Genomic DNA, 15,507 nt, shown 5'->3' on the forward strand with positions numbered 1-15,507 from the left:
GTGCCAAGTCAGTGCGGGTTTTATATGTCCTACGGCAGAATTTTTTTTAAATGCACCTGAATTTATGTCTCAGTTTATAGTAGTTTACTAAGTAATTAGTTTCTGCATTTATTATTTTCTTTTTCTTAATTACCTTGAGGTAGCTTTTCTGTTCTTTTTCTATAATTTTATTAAAGCGAATGCTTATTTTGGGTATTGTCATTCTTTTTAAATAACAAGCATTTAAGGCTATGATTTCCCACGGACCACTGCTTTGGCTACATGACATGTGTTTTTATATGTAAAGTGTTCTAAACTGTTCTTTATCACTATTTTTTAAATGGTTGATAATTGCATTTTTAATTTTTCTTGGACCCATTTAAAAGTCTTTTTAGGGGAATATTTTGGTTTTGTTGTTGTTTCTTGTAATTTTTTAAACTTGTGTTATGAATTTCTAGTTTTTTTTTTTAATTTTTTAAAATTTATTTACGATAGTCACAGAGAGAGAGAGAGAGGCAGAGGGAGAAGCAGGCTCCATGCACCGGGAGTCTGACATGAGATTCGATCTCCAGGATCACGCCCTGAGCCAAAGGCAGGCGCTAAACCGCTGCGCCACCCAGGGATCCCTGAATTTCTAGTTTTATTTGCAGGTATATAGGGGACATTGGTTTAAGTGTGAAGTTTGTGTATATTTTATTTTTTGGTATTTTATGTGTTTTATGTATTTTTATTTATTTTTTTTAATTTTTTATTTATTTATGATAGTCACAGAGAGAGAGAGAGAGAGAGAGAGAGAGAGAGAGGCAGAGACACAGGCAGAGGGAGAAGCAGGCTCCATGCACCGGGAGCCCGACATGGGATTCGATCCCGGGTCTCCAGGATCGCGCCCTGGGCCAAAGGCAGGCGCTAAACCGCTGCGCCACCCAGGAATCCCTGTTTTATGTATTTTTAAAAAGGAGATACGTGTTTTCTTTTTATGGGATCCAGCTTTTGGTATTTTATTAGTCTAGTTGTACTATATACACACGCATATATTTTTTTTAAAAAAGTATATCCATGCTTATTTTTAGCCTATATAACCTACTATGCTGATAATGATGTATCTCTTACTCCTCTTTTTGTTTATATCAACCTGTCCTTCTATTTGTATTTAATCTGTTCTGATGCTCTATTAGTCAATACACTATAGAAAGTCTTTCCGGGGCACCCGGCTGGCTCAGTCGATGGAGCATGCAACTCTTGATCTTAGGATTGTGGGTTCAAGCCCCACATTGGGTGTGGAGATTAGTTAAAAAATGAAAAACCTGGGCAGCCCAGGTGGCTCAGTGGTTTAGCAATGCCTTCAGCCCAGGGTGTGATCCTGGAGACCCGGGTTCGAGTCTGACATCAGGCTCCCTGCATGGAGTCTGCTCCTCCCTCTGCCTGTGTCTCTGCCTCTCTCTCTCTCTGTATCTCTCATGAATAAATAAAATCTTAAAAAAAGAAGTGAAAAACCTTTGGGCACCTGCATGTCTCAGTCAGTTAAGCATCCAACTCTTGATCTCAGCTCAGGAATTGATCTCAGGGTTGCTATGTCAAGCCACACGTTGGGTGTAGACATTACTTAAAAATAAATTTTAAAACTTAAAAAAATAAAAAATCTTTAAAAAAGTCTTCTTCATTATGGATTATATATCTGCTTTATAAATAAAAGCATCCCTCTTTTGTCCCATTTAATGCTTTTAGTCACAATTTTTTATTTCTTGTATCATTATTACCACCCCCTACTTTGCATTACCTACTTTTGTGTGTGTGTGTGTTTTAAGATTTTATTTATTTATTCATGAGAGACACAGAGAGAGAGAGGCAGAAACACAGGCAGAGAGAGAAGCAGGCTCCATGCAGGTAGCCTGATGTGGGACTCGATCCCAGGACTCCAGGACCACGCCCTGGGCTGAAGACAGGCACTAAACTGCTGAGCCATCCAGAGATCCCCGCTTTTGTGTTTTTTTTTAATGTAAAATTTCTTTGTCACTTATGTTCTTCATTTAAAATTTTGACTACCATTTGGGATGTCTGGGTGGCTCAGCGGTTGAGCATCTGCCTTTGGCTCAGGGCATGATCCTGGTCCTGGGATTGAATCCCAGATCAGATTCCCTGCATGGAGCCTGCTTCTCCCTCTGCCAGTGTCTCTGCCTCTCTCTCATGAGTAAATAAATAAGATCTTTAAAAAATACAATAATTAAAATTTTGAATGAGTAATACATTTACATGTTTCAAAAATTAAAAATACAGGAAAAAAATATATGTGAAGTCTCCTTCTACCTCCCCACCATTCGTCTACCTAGTTCCTACTCTTCCCTTTACCTCTAAGCTGGAAAGCAGTTTAATTAGTTTCTTGTCTATCCTTGACATTCTTTATGCAAATACAAATATTTCTACTATTTTCCTTTAAAAAATGTAGTATACAATACAGATGGCCTTACATTTTATAACTTACTTGTATCTTAGGAATTTTTCCAAATTAGCACATTGGAAGTTTCCTCATTCTTTAGAGACTTCAGAGTATCCCATTGTTTAGAAGACAAATTTAACCAATCCTCCACTGGTGGATATTTGGGTTGTTTCCAACTTTTTGCTAGTACAAACAATGCTGCAATGAATATCTGTGCCCTGTACATACTTTTTGTTTGTGTAGGAAGTTTCACAGAAATATTATTACTAGATCAAAAGGACTGTGCATTTGTAAATTTGATTATTACCGCCAAATTGCCCGCCATTGAGCTCTTACCAGTGTAGCTTCCCATCAGCCCTGTACCAGAGAACCCGTTTCCCTACAGTCTCACCAACACTGTGATATCAGACTTTTGGAATTTTGCCAATCTGATAGGTGACAGACCATCTCAGTGTGGTTTGAATTTGCATTTCTCTTATTTTGAGCACCTCTTTTCATGGCAAAAGATACATTTCAGATCTACTTGCATTGCTTTTCTATCATATCCCTTAGCTATTTTTTTGTTAAGTTGTTGAACATACTGATTCTTATCAGCTTTTTATATTTTATCCCTTTGTCTGTTATCTGAATTAAAAATGATTTTCCCCAGCTTACCATTTGTCTTTTGACTTTACAAAGTCTCTTTTTTAAAATTGTAGAAGCTTCTATTTTTCTGTGGTTGAATTTATCAATTTCTTCTCTAATAGCTTCTGGATTTTGAGCCATAATTAGAAAGCCCATTCCTACTCCAAGATCTTTTCCTGATGTTTTCTTTTAATGGTATAATTTTAAAATTATTTAAATTATTAAATAAATTATAATTACATCATTGATTACATATATTAAATAACTGAATTTTTAATTATTTATTATTTTAAATCTCATTTTTACATGTATACCTTTAGCACATTTGGACATTCTGTGTTATTGTGTTTCTCATAAGTGGCATAGAGTTTAGTTGAATTTTGTTTTAAACATGAGAATGTGAGAAAATTGCCTTCAATAGCATGGCTTAATTTATTCATATCGATTTCATAAATGATGTAGTCTCATTTTATTTCTTTATTTTTGTGCTTCCTTATTGCTTTGCTATATACATTCTAGGCTTTTCTTGGTTTTATCTTCTCTAATGCTTTAGAAAATAGAACTCTAATTTGTAATTGTATAAACCTTTAGATTAGTCAAGCATATATATTTAAATTCACATGTATCCAATTACCAAGTCAATAAATGTCTCTTATTGAGTATGTGCTATCCACTGTCCTGTTTTCTACAAGTCTGTGCTATTGTCTGCATTTTACAGATGAAGAAGCAAAGCTCATAGTGCGTAAGTAGCTTGCCCAAGGTCGCCCAATAACTTTTTTTTTTCACCCAATAACTTTTGATGATCTCTTCTGGATGATGAAAAATTAAGCAGCTTCAGCCAGTCAGGGCCATCCCTGGTGCTGGAGAGGAGGAAATCTCAGTTAAACAACATTGCTGAAAGTGAGGGAAGGATGACTTCTTTGAAGTCAAATCCCCACAAGGATTTAAAATCCCTACAATGGATTTCACAAGGGCCTCAGAATCCTGTGATATTAAAGTCTTGGAGGGACACCTAGGTGGCTCAGCAGTTGAGCATCTGCCTTTGGCTCAGGGCATGATCCTGGAGTCTCCAGATGAGTCCCACATTGGGCTCCCTGCGTGGAGCCTGCTTCTCCCTCTGCCTGTGTCTCTGCCTCTCTCCCTCTCTGTGTCTCTCATGAATAAATAAAATCTTAAAAAATAAAAAAATAAAGTCTTGGACTTAAGGGTGCCTGGGTGGCACAATCTGTTGGGCATCTGACTCTTGGTATTGGCTCAGGTCATGTTCTCAGGGTAGTGGGATCCAGTCCCAAGTTGGGTTTCACTCAGCACCAGAGTCCACTTGTCCCTCTCCCCTCCCCTTTCTCTCCCCCTCCCCTTGCTCCCATACTCATTAACATTCTCTCTTTCAAGTAAATTAATTAATTAATTAATTAATTAATTTTAAAAAACATACAGTCTTGGATTTCCCTCAATTTGATAGGTGAAAACTCATGTCTTGTTATAGTTTTGGCTTACATTTTTCTTAGGAGTGAGAGAAGCATCTTATCCTCCCTGAAATCCATTTGCATTGCCACTTCTATGAACTGGCTATTCATATCCTTTGCCCACTTGGGAGGCACTCAGCAAATAACCACTATATCAAAGCCACCTGAGGTATAAGTTTGTTTTGAGAATACTAATCGATGACTTTTAGAATTCTGTTTTTTTATAGAAAATCATTTCAGAGATAATAAGCTCTTCATGTGAGTCTTCAGAACAATTTTCTTCCTCCCTGTGTGTAGAATCTTTTCATAGGTTCCTTATTGATTGTTTTTGTTCACTCTCTTGACCAGGCAGAGATAAAGCAAGACCAGGCATCACTTCCTCACCCTCTCAACATTATGTGGCTTTGCTTCATAATGATGGAAGTCTCAGTTCCACCATTAGGCAGACAGTGTAGACACAGAAAAAGAAAAGTTGATGTGGTAGGTTAGGGCTATGTCATCATCATCATCATTAATATTCACTGGCACTTAAATAGCATTGCCAAATATATATATAGTACTACATAGATATTTATATGAGAAAATATACAATACTATAATATATATACTATATATAGAATAGTATATAGGATACGTGTAAATTTACATACATGTATGTATGTATGCATGTATAGGCTGAATATAAATTTACACACAGATGTAAATTTAGTTGTCACAACAACCCTCTAAGATTGGTTATCATTACTATACTCATTTTACAGATGATAAAGGTGATGCACAGAGAGGTTATATTACTGCCTAAGCTCACACAGCTAATAACTGGTGGAGTCAGACTCTAGGTTTTCTGACCCCAGAATCTGGGTCCTCAACACTCTGAGTGGCTTAGAGCATATCCTGTGTTGTCGGAGTATGACCAAAGGTCCGTCTAATCAGTGGTCCCTGACAGAAGAGTAGACAGTGGGCTGGGGCATCTGGGTGACTCAGTTAAGCATCCAACTCTTAATTTTGGCTCAGGTCGTGATCTCAGGGTTGTGAGATCGAGCCCTGCATTAGGCTCCGTACTGGGCTTAGAGCCTGCTTAAGTTTCTTTCTCTCCTTCTCCCTTTGTCCTTCTTTCCATCCAAAAAAAAAAAAAAAAAAGAGTAGGCAGTAGGGATTAGTTTGTTTAATCAACTTTGGAAGCCATTGGTTCTTCATTCACTAATTCATTTAATCTTTTGGTTTATTCATTTAACAAATATTTACTGAGTGCCTACTATGTGCCAACTTCTGAACTGGGTGCCACAGACACCAACACAAATTAGATATGGTCCTTGTCATTATGGAGCTTGCAGTAAAGAAAGAAGAGGGACATGGTCAGTTAATGACACTGTAACACACACTGTTCTGTTTCAGAGGGAGGAGCAGGTAGTGTGTCATCCAAGAATGTTTCTCAATCTGTCCCCATTCACCATCTAGTTAATATAATTTCTCTCTTGTACTTTGCCTTGTGACCTTCTCTTATCTTTAATGTGTATAGAGATCACAGCGAGTTTTGTATTTTTGTTTATCTTCCTGATTATTTTTGTAGGGAATGAAGAGTGGACTGATCAGTCATATCTGCTACCATTTTTTCATCCCAGAAATGTGGGCTTGTTAAAAATGTGAGTGATGGGGAGCCAGGAAGGGTTCTGAGTAGGGCAGATGGGCAATTTAGAATAGACGCTGGCTGTTGTGTGGAAAATAAATTGAATGGAGGAGATGATGAGGTACAGAGTGCAATGAGTACACTGCTCAGTGGTTTGGTGGAGGATGAGATCTGAGCAAAGACTGTGGCTGGGGGAGAGGAGGAAAGTATGGATCCCAGGAATATTAAGGAAATGGGAACTAAAGGACGTACTAATTCATTCAACACTCTTTTAATGAGCATCTATTAAGTGTCAGGCACTGTGCCAGATTCCAGGAATATGGCAGGAAACAAGATAAACACAGTCCCTGCCTTCACTGAGTCTAGAAGGAAAAGATGGACAATTGGAAATTTTTCAATAAAAGATGATAAATGATGTGAAAGGAGTAGTACAGGAAAACAAAAGGGGGACATGGAGGGGTGTGAGGCAGGAGTCCAGGCTGATACCCAGATTTCTGCCTCAACTGTAGGGATAGATGCCATCACCTGAGCCAGGGAATCCAGAAGGGCAGAAGAACCCTCTTGGATATCTTTTTCAGTCTCCCAAGTCTGAGGCAGGTGGGAGCAGGGGAGGTGGTGAGCAACTGCTGCTGAATGAAATAATAATGAATGTGGGTGTGTGGATACTCCCCAGCCCCCAGTTTGACTCTAAAAGAGGAAGACGGAGAGTAAAAGAAACTTGAAGTTTCAGGAAGCCTAACACTTACTCAATCCCCACAAACCACTAGCCTCTCCTCAGTTACCCAACAGGCCACATGAGACAGCCATGACTATTTTCTAATGTCCAGTGACCAGAGCTGGGCTGCCATGATGCAGTGTATTTGTGGCTTGGGCAGCACGCCTACTCAGCATAAACCTGGTCATTCTGAAGTCATCAGCATGGGCCCCACAGGTTGTTGGATGCTTTCCTGGAACTAGAGGGAGGAAATCACCAGCCCTGCAAAGTCCTTTGGTGCATGTCCCTAGAGTTAGTGGACCCTTCTCTGACTCCTGCATCCCCAGTATGCCTTTCCACTGTAACATCGAGCCCCCATCTACCTCCATCCAAGAGCAGGAGCTGGATGATCCCCCTCTACGTCCCCAACACTCAGCCCAGATCACCCTTCTCCCCAGCACATGATTCAGAACGTTTGTCAGGTTAGTTCAGAGACAGCTGTACCTTGACCCCCAGGGGCTAGTTTCTCTCACCCTCAGGAAAAGTCCTACCAACAGCCATACAAACACCAGTGCCATTCTTGGCATGTGGCAGCAGTGCCCATGGTCCTAACTCTGGGTAGAAAGCACCAACCACTGCCTGGCCACTGCTCCCTGAATATCTGAGAGTCTTGGAATTGTAGAATCTTAGAATCTGAAGGGATAGAAAGTCCCTCTGCAGTCATGTCCTCCAGTTCCCCTTTTAAGGAGTCCCAACTGTCCAGTGAAGGTTCTGATCACAATGCCCTTAGCTATGGGAACTCATCCCAACCTGGGACCTGAGACCTGCCTTATGTGACTTCAACAGAGATCCCACCTGCCCCCAGGGCCCAGATCAGCTCACCAGAGCAAAGGCTGGGTAGGGGTGGGGGTGAGGGTCTCTGTAACTGTCACTCTGCCATCCTTGAGAGAGAAGGATGTGAGCAGGAGTTCTTTCCTCTCAGGCCACAGTTAAAGTGTCCTCACATGCAATAACCAAACCATCAGTGGAGCCATATCAAGGCCAAGAAGGACAAGACACAAACCACTGAACAGAAAGTTGAAGTATTGTAGCCTATCTTGAGACAGTGTGCAATAATGTTTAAGAGCACCTGTTATATACTAGCTGTGTGACCTGGTGCTTAGTTTTCTTTTTTTTTTTTTTCTTTTTTTTTTTTAATTTTTATTTATTTATGATAGTCACAGAAAGAGAGAGAGGCAGAGACATAGGCAGAGGGAGAAGCAGGCTCCATGCACCGGGAGCCTGATGTGGGATTCAATCCCGGGTCTCCAGGATCGCGCCCTGGGCCAAAGGCAGGCGCCAAACCACTGCGCCACCCAGGGATCCCCGGTGCTTAGTTTTCTGAGTCTCAGTTTTCTTGCAGGTAGGATGGGGGGTAACCACACTGACTGGTGGGCTCACCGTGTGGATTAAATGAATGTATGTAAAAGATCAGCCCAGTGCAGCACTTGGGAGGTGCTCAGTGAATCTGGATTCTTGTATGGTGATGTCTGGAGACTACAGGAGCCATACACACTGACCCTGGCTCCTCAGGAACTTGCAACCTGCATTCCCTGCCAGGCAGAGGGTGACTGCAGCACCAGTGGGAAAGGAGAGACCTGCTCCACCCTGGCAAGTGCCCAACACCTCTGGTTACATCCATCTTGTGGTCTCCCCACCCCTCAGGTCTTTTCTACCTAAGAGTGAGTGAGGGTTCTCATCCTATTCTATGGTCACTTATCTGTATGGCTCTTCAAGCTAACTGCCATGTGTTTACTAAGGTTTTCCAAGTGCCTGCTGGGAATAGGGGTCTGTATGGGCAGTCCCAGGGGATGAGAGGAACCACCAAGTGGGGACAGGGAGGTGAGGTGTCACACAGCTAGTGCAGGGCAGAGCAGGAAGTGGCCAGGTGGCCAGCAGGCCAGGCCAATTGTAGGCATTGGTTCCATGGCATCCCACATCTCTCCCAGTTAAATTCATTCTCATGCATTAAAGTCTGTTGTTTTTTGGCTTTTGGTTTTTTTCCTGGCTGTAGAAATCATTGCAGAAGATTTGAAAAGTATAGAAAAATATAAAACACAAGATAAAATATTCTGACAGTCCTGATCCACACAGAAAACTGATGTTAAGATTTTGGTGTGTTTTAGGGATGATAAAGTACAATTTGTGGAATATGGTCAATAATATTTTAATAACGTTATATGGTGACAGATGGTGACTACAATTATGGTAAGCATTGCATAATGTATAGGATTATCAAATCACTATCTTGTATGCCTGAAACTAATATAACATTGTAGGTCAACTATGCTTCAATAATAAAGAAAAAGATTTTGGTGTGCTTTATACTGTAATTTTTATGCATTTTAACCTAGTCATAATGAATATATAATTGTATACACTGCTTTTTTCCAGTACCATAATGACACAGCATTTTCCTGGGTTTTTACAATGTAGTCAGTTCAATCCTGCCCTGTTGATTTCAGACAATCATTTTAACAAACACCTTAATTTATGTTGGGATTTAGCTGCCTCTCCCCAGGATAGACTGGCTTGGGGTGCTAGTCTGGAAGAAAAGGGGGAGGGAGGAGGAGGAGAGGAAGAGAGGCAGAGGGGAAGGAGAGAAAAGAGGAGGAGAGAGAACCGGATACCTCAAGATTCATTTTCTTTGTTCTTCTCTCAAGCTAAGTCTGTTTCTTAGTACTGAAAAACACCAGGGCAATCACCTGACCCCCAGAGTCACCTGAGCTCACCTGATGTCTTTCTGAATCTGTCCCTGCTCATTCAACACACCCAGCCCTAAAAGGAAGGGAACTCACTACTTGGTAAGAAAAAAAGTCTTCCTCCCTGACAGCCAGCCCTGCAGACTCCAGGCAACAAAGACCCTGTTTCAGCCATCCTGCCTACACTTGAGTCTCCCCACTGGTTCCGTGACTTGGTTCCCAGGCCTCTGTAGTCATTTTTTTTCTGATCCAGAGCATACCCCAGCATGTCAAAGAGGCCCCAGAGCTCCAGATGGGTTTGACTGTGGAATGGAACAGGGCAACCATCTTCTGTGTTCCCCACCCTATGGCTCTGTTACTCTACACCTTGGCTCATGTAGAGCTTATGGTCAACTCAAACTGAGTTCTTTTTTTTTTTTTTTTTAGGGGGTTGGGGGAGAGAGAGAGAGAGAGAGATGGGGAGGGGCAGAGGGACAGGGAGAGAAAGAATCTGAGGCAAGCTCCACACCCAGTGCCGAGCCCGATGCAGGACTCAATCTCACAACCCTGAGATTATGACCTGAGCCAAAATCAAGAGTCAGACGCTTAACTGACTGAGCCACCCAGGCACTCTCTGAGATCCTTTTTGCATCATTATTCTCCCACATTCTGTGCTTGGACAATCATTGGAAAAAACCTAATGTAGGGATCCCTGGGTGGCGCAGCGGTTTGGCGCCTGCCTTTGGCTCAGGGCGCGATCCTGGAGACCCGGGATCGAATCCCACGTTGGGCTCCCGGTGCATGGAGCCTGCTTCTCCCTCTGCCTGTGTCTCTGCCTCTCTCTCTCTCTCTGTGACCATCGTAAATAAATAAAAATTAAAAAAAAAAAAAAGGTCCTCAAAAAAAAAAAAAAGAAAGAAACCTAATGTAAAACTTAATACTTTGCCTTCTTTATATATTTGCATTGTGAATTAAGCTCTCCCTCTTGGCTTCTTTTTGTGGGTGAGTTTGATACATGTGTGCTGTTTATGCAATTTATTGATAAGATGATAACCTGAACCAGGCCCAGGACACATGTGAGCCTCCGTGTGAGTTTGATTAGCATCCTAAAAGCCTGTGAAGAAATATTACCTTCCTTACAAATCCAGTCACGCATAGGTATACACCCAAATGAATTGAAAACAGGTACTAAAAACAAATATTTACACATGAATGCTCATAGCAGCACTATTCACAATAGCTAAAAGGTGGAAACAACTCAAATATCCATCAATGGATGAATGAATAAACAGAATGTGGTATATACTACAAAGGAATATTATTCAGCCATAAAAAGGAATGAAGTTCTGACACATGCTACAATGCAGATGAACCTTGAAAACATTATTCTAGGAGCCCACAAAAAAGCCACATATTATATGATTCCATTTATATGAAATAACCAGAATAGATACAGAGGTTGAGGGGAGAGGGGAATGGGGGTGATAACATTCTAGAACTAGATAGAGGGCGTGGTTGTACAACACTATGAATGTATAAAAACCATTGAATTGTGTACTTTAAAATGGTTAATTTTAGGGCACCTGGGTAGCTCAGTCAGTTAAGCATCTGCCTTCAGCTCAGGTCATGATCTCAGGGTCTTGGGAGGGAGCCCAGCATTGGGCTTCCTGCTCAGCAGGGAGTCTGCTTCTCCCTCTCCCTCTGCCTGCCACTCCCTCTGCTTGTGCTCTCTGTCAAATAAATTAAATCATTAGAAAAATAAATAAAATGGTTAATTTTATGTTAAGTGAATTTCACCTCAATTAAAGAAAAGTGCATCCGCAGAAAAAAAGGATACCCAATGTATTCAACAGACAGCCTTGTGCCAGGTGTCGGAACATAGAGATGAATAAGGCCTGCTCCCTGTTACAGCAGGTAGAGCTCAAAGCCTTTGAAACTGAGAAGGGGCTACCCTCTGAAATTCACCTTCCACACCACAGATTCTCTCACTGGTTACTATGATCATCACTGTGCAGACTTCCAGGCCTACTGCCCCTCCCATCTTAGCGATCTGGGTTGGCATGACACAGAATGGATCCTCTGAGAAACTTTGCAGCGGAGAAACCCGACATAACTTTAGCCATGTCATCAAGGTTAACAACCACAGTGCTAAGCCATGTTGATAACATATACCCTTGATCTGATGTAATGAGACTGGCACTTCACCTGTGTGATCTTATTCCCAAGAACTTGTAACTCCAGTTTAACCATGAGAAGATCATCAGAAAAACTCAAATTGAGCAGAGCCCAGCTGGCTCAGTTGGAAGGGCATGTGACTCTTGATCTCAGGGTTGTAAGTTTGAGCTCCACGTTGGGTGTAGAGATTACTAAAATAAATAAATAAACTGTACCCCTCCCCCCAAAAAAGAAAGAAAAACTCAAATTGAAAGTCTATTAGAGGGGATCCCTGGGTGGCTCAGCAGTTGAGTGCCTGCCTTCGGCCCAGGGTGTGATTCTGGAGTCCCGGGATTGAGTCCCACGTCGGGCTCCCTGCATGGAGCCTGCTTCTCCCTCTGCCTGTATCTCTGCCTCTCTCTCTCTCTCTCTCTCTCTCTCTCTCTTTCTCTATGTGTCTCCCATGAATAAATAAATAAAATCTTTAAAAAAAAGTCTATAAGATATCTGGCTAATACTCCTCAATACTGTCAAGGTCATCAAAGATAAGGTAAGCCCAAGTAACCATCCCAGACCAGAGACAGTCCAGAGAGGCATGATGATGTGATATCCTGGACATAAAGAAGACATTAGGTAAAAGCCAAAGAAATCCAAATAAAATACAGACTTTTGTTAGTTAATAGTAATGTATCAATACTGGTTCTTTAGTTGTGACAGATACAGATGGTTCCCTACTTACGATGGTTCAATTTAGGATTTTTTAACTGGAGGATGGTGAAACAGTGATACACATTCAGTAGTAACTGTACTTCAGATTTTGAGGTTTGCTCTCTTCCTGGCTCTCTTGTGATGCAGAGTGATGGCAGGCAGTTGAAGCCCTCAGTCAGCTGGGAAATCTTGGGGGATAAATAACCAATATGCTTATAATCATTCTGTACTTATACAAGCATTCTGTTCATCACTTTCAATACAGTATTCAATATATTCCATGAGATATTCAATAATTTATTATAAAACAGAATAGGTTTTGGTTAGACGATTTTGCCTAATGTAAGTATTCTGAGCATATTTAAGGTAGACTAGGCTATGCTACATGTTCAGTAGGTTGGTATATTAAATGCATTTTTAACTTAATGTGATTTTCAACTTATGATAAATTTTTTTGGGACATAACTCCATTGTAAGCCAAGGAAGATCTGTATGTTAAAATAAAGGAAACCGGGTAAGGGTTAAAATCCTTACAAGAACTGGGGATCCCTGGGTGGCGCAGCGGTTTGGCGCCTGCCTTTAGCCCAGGGCGCGATCCTGGAGACCCGGGATTGAATCCCACATCAGGCTCCCGGTGCATGGAGCCTGCTTCTCCCTCTGCCTGTGTCTCTGCCTCTCTCTGCCTCTCTCTCTCTCTCTGATTATCATAAAATAAAAAAAAAAAAAAAAAAATTAAAAATCCTTACAAGAACTGGAACAAGGCTGTTCAGAGATGACAATGGGGAAATGAATGGAGTGTGACCTACTCAATAGTCTACAGGTGTCACTACTAAACAGCTGTAGCAGTGTCACTTGTTCTCCAGGTGCTCAGTGACCGCAGAGAGAAAAATAAGTTCTTACCTGATTATGACCCTGCTTTCCAAGTCGCTGACCGCCTCTTCCTGTCTTGGGAGCACGCTTATAGACACCAGTAACTTTAAATATCCAGACTAAGAAAGCCATGGTGTACGGCCCTACAAAAGTTCTGCTTTCTAGGTCCTGGACACACCTTCTCCAGAGGACTTATATCAGGAAGAACTTTAGATGAGACATCTCACTGTCTTCTCACAGGGTGTAGTCTTGGGGCTGATGGTTATGTTCTAAGTCATCAGTAGACTGATATCTTAATCCAACATAATATTCATGGGTACTCCTGCCCATTAACCAGGTGTCATTTTCTTCTCTATTGAATGAACATTCCTCCATTTGGTACATGAAGATATCATGGATGCCTTAGACCAAGGCCTTTCTTAATTGAAGTGCAGGGCAGGGAAGTTTAGAGATTAAGAGGAATAGTTTGGAATACATAGCCCTAGATTCAAATCCTCATTCCATCACTTATTAATTTACTTAAACCCCTATGACCCCAGTTTCTACAACTGTAAAGTAAGGATAATAATAATGTCTGTTTGACAGGATTGTTGTAGAATGAGATGAGATAATTCATGTAACAGGCTTAACACAGTACCTGGTATATAAGGGCTCAGATTCCTGTCAAGGTTCTCTGATAAAGCTTATGAGAAGTCCACAGGTTCCAAGGAATTCACACCTGCCACCACGGCCACAAGTCCATTAGTGACACAGAAGCTGGAGTAGAAAAAGAGGGCTGGCTGGATCCTGGAGCCAGTGGGTAAAAAAGAAGAAATAGCAAAGGATCTATCCATAGCCAAACTTGACTATGGGTCACTGGAGAAGAGACCATTGCAGGGTGGCTCTCAAAGTCTCGTGCATGCCTGTACCCAAGAGGACTATATATTCTCCAGAGTCATCATCAGATGAGTCACCATTCAAACCGCCTCATTTCCATCCCACTGAAGGCTTGCGTTGCACCAGGCACATATCCGGAGAGGCTAGGGAAGTCTAGAAGATCCAAGACGTGAGTATATATTGATAGGACCTGAGCTCCTGAAGCACCCCTAGTATACCGGACACTAGCCCTTTAGCCGAAGGACTACAAGGAGGCCCAGGTGGTACACCCAGGGACAGCCACAGAGGCAAACAGCTGGAAGTCTCAGGGCAGATCAGCCCCTAATTTTACCCTGGTGCCCAGCACTGTGCCTGGCATATAACAGGTGCTTATTGACCACACAGGTGAGAGAATGAAAGGTGTCTGTCCTCAAGGCCTTCATGGTCTAGCAGGGGAGACTTGGCACACTTCAAATCCACCCAGAATCTTGCCCAGCATAAGCCTGGATTGTGGCCACTGAATATCTTGGTGGAGGGAAACACTTCTAAGGTGGTGAGTGAGAGGATGTGGGAGCCTGGCAGTAGAGGAGGAATGCTCTGTGTGTGCACAAGGCCCAGCTGTCCCAAGAGTGTGGGGGAGCCACATGACTCAGGGTAGGGCAGGGCTGCAGGCTAGAGGAAGGGTGGGGTACCAGGGGAAAGGGCAAATGAACCTCAGGAGGAGCTCATCCCATTCTTCCTGCTTTCCTCTGTCCTTTCATCGTTTACTGCTCCTGGGCAAAGGCCACTGCAGAAGTTCACAGACAAGCAACAGCTTCGCCGGCTTCTGCAACCTAAGTAGCAAAGATCAAAATGCGACAAAGTGCCAAAATAAAGTACCATCTCAGAAATTACTTAAAAAATAAGGACAGCTCAGTGTCATAGGAGTGTGAGCCTCGGTGGTGGACAAGCCGGGTTCAAATCCCAGTTTAGCCTAAGCTCCTTAACTCACCTCAGCTACGTGACCCTCAGCGTCTACTTTAATCTGGGTGCAGGTCATGGTGTTTGGAATGGGCCTGGCTCATTCACCTAGTTGTGGGTTTGGTGACATGTGGGTAGACATCACCTGTCGCCATTCCAGTCCCTAGCGGCCAAGGGGCCTGGGCAGACATTAAAAGCCACAGGGATCTCCATGTAGGGCCAGAAAGCCAGTCACCTTTCCTGATGCTGTTGAGTGACTGTGATCACCTATTAAAATAGTCCCAGGGATCCCTGGGTGGCACAGCAGTTTGGCGCCTGCCTTTGGCCCAGGGCGCGATCCTGGAGACCCGGGATCGAATCCCACGTCGGGCTCCCGGTGCATGGAGCCTGCTTCTCCCTCTGCCTGTGTCTCTGCC

The 15,507-nt window shown here is 42.4% G+C and overlaps 1 protein-coding gene across 1 annotated transcript in view; it reads right to left on the reverse strand.

Annotated features, from left to right (window-relative positions):
- P2RY2 (purinergic receptor P2Y2) overlaps positions 1-14,316 on the reverse strand; it is a 40,104-nt gene extending 25,788 nt beyond the window's left edge. Inside the window, exon 1 of the mRNA XM_038568732.1 lies at positions 13,307-14,316. The gene's annotated coding sequence lies outside the window, so the exon portion shown is untranslated. The remainder of the gene's footprint in view (positions 1-13,306) is intronic.
- Between the last annotated feature and the right edge of the window lie 1,191 nt (positions 14,317-15,507).

This window comes from Canis lupus, chromosome 21 (genome assembly GCF_011100685.1).
Source record: "Canis lupus familiaris isolate Mischka breed German Shepherd chromosome 21, alternate assembly UU_Cfam_GSD_1.0, whole genome shotgun sequence".
NCBI classification, from domain to species: domain Eukaryota; kingdom Metazoa; phylum Chordata; class Mammalia; order Carnivora; family Canidae; genus Canis; species Canis lupus.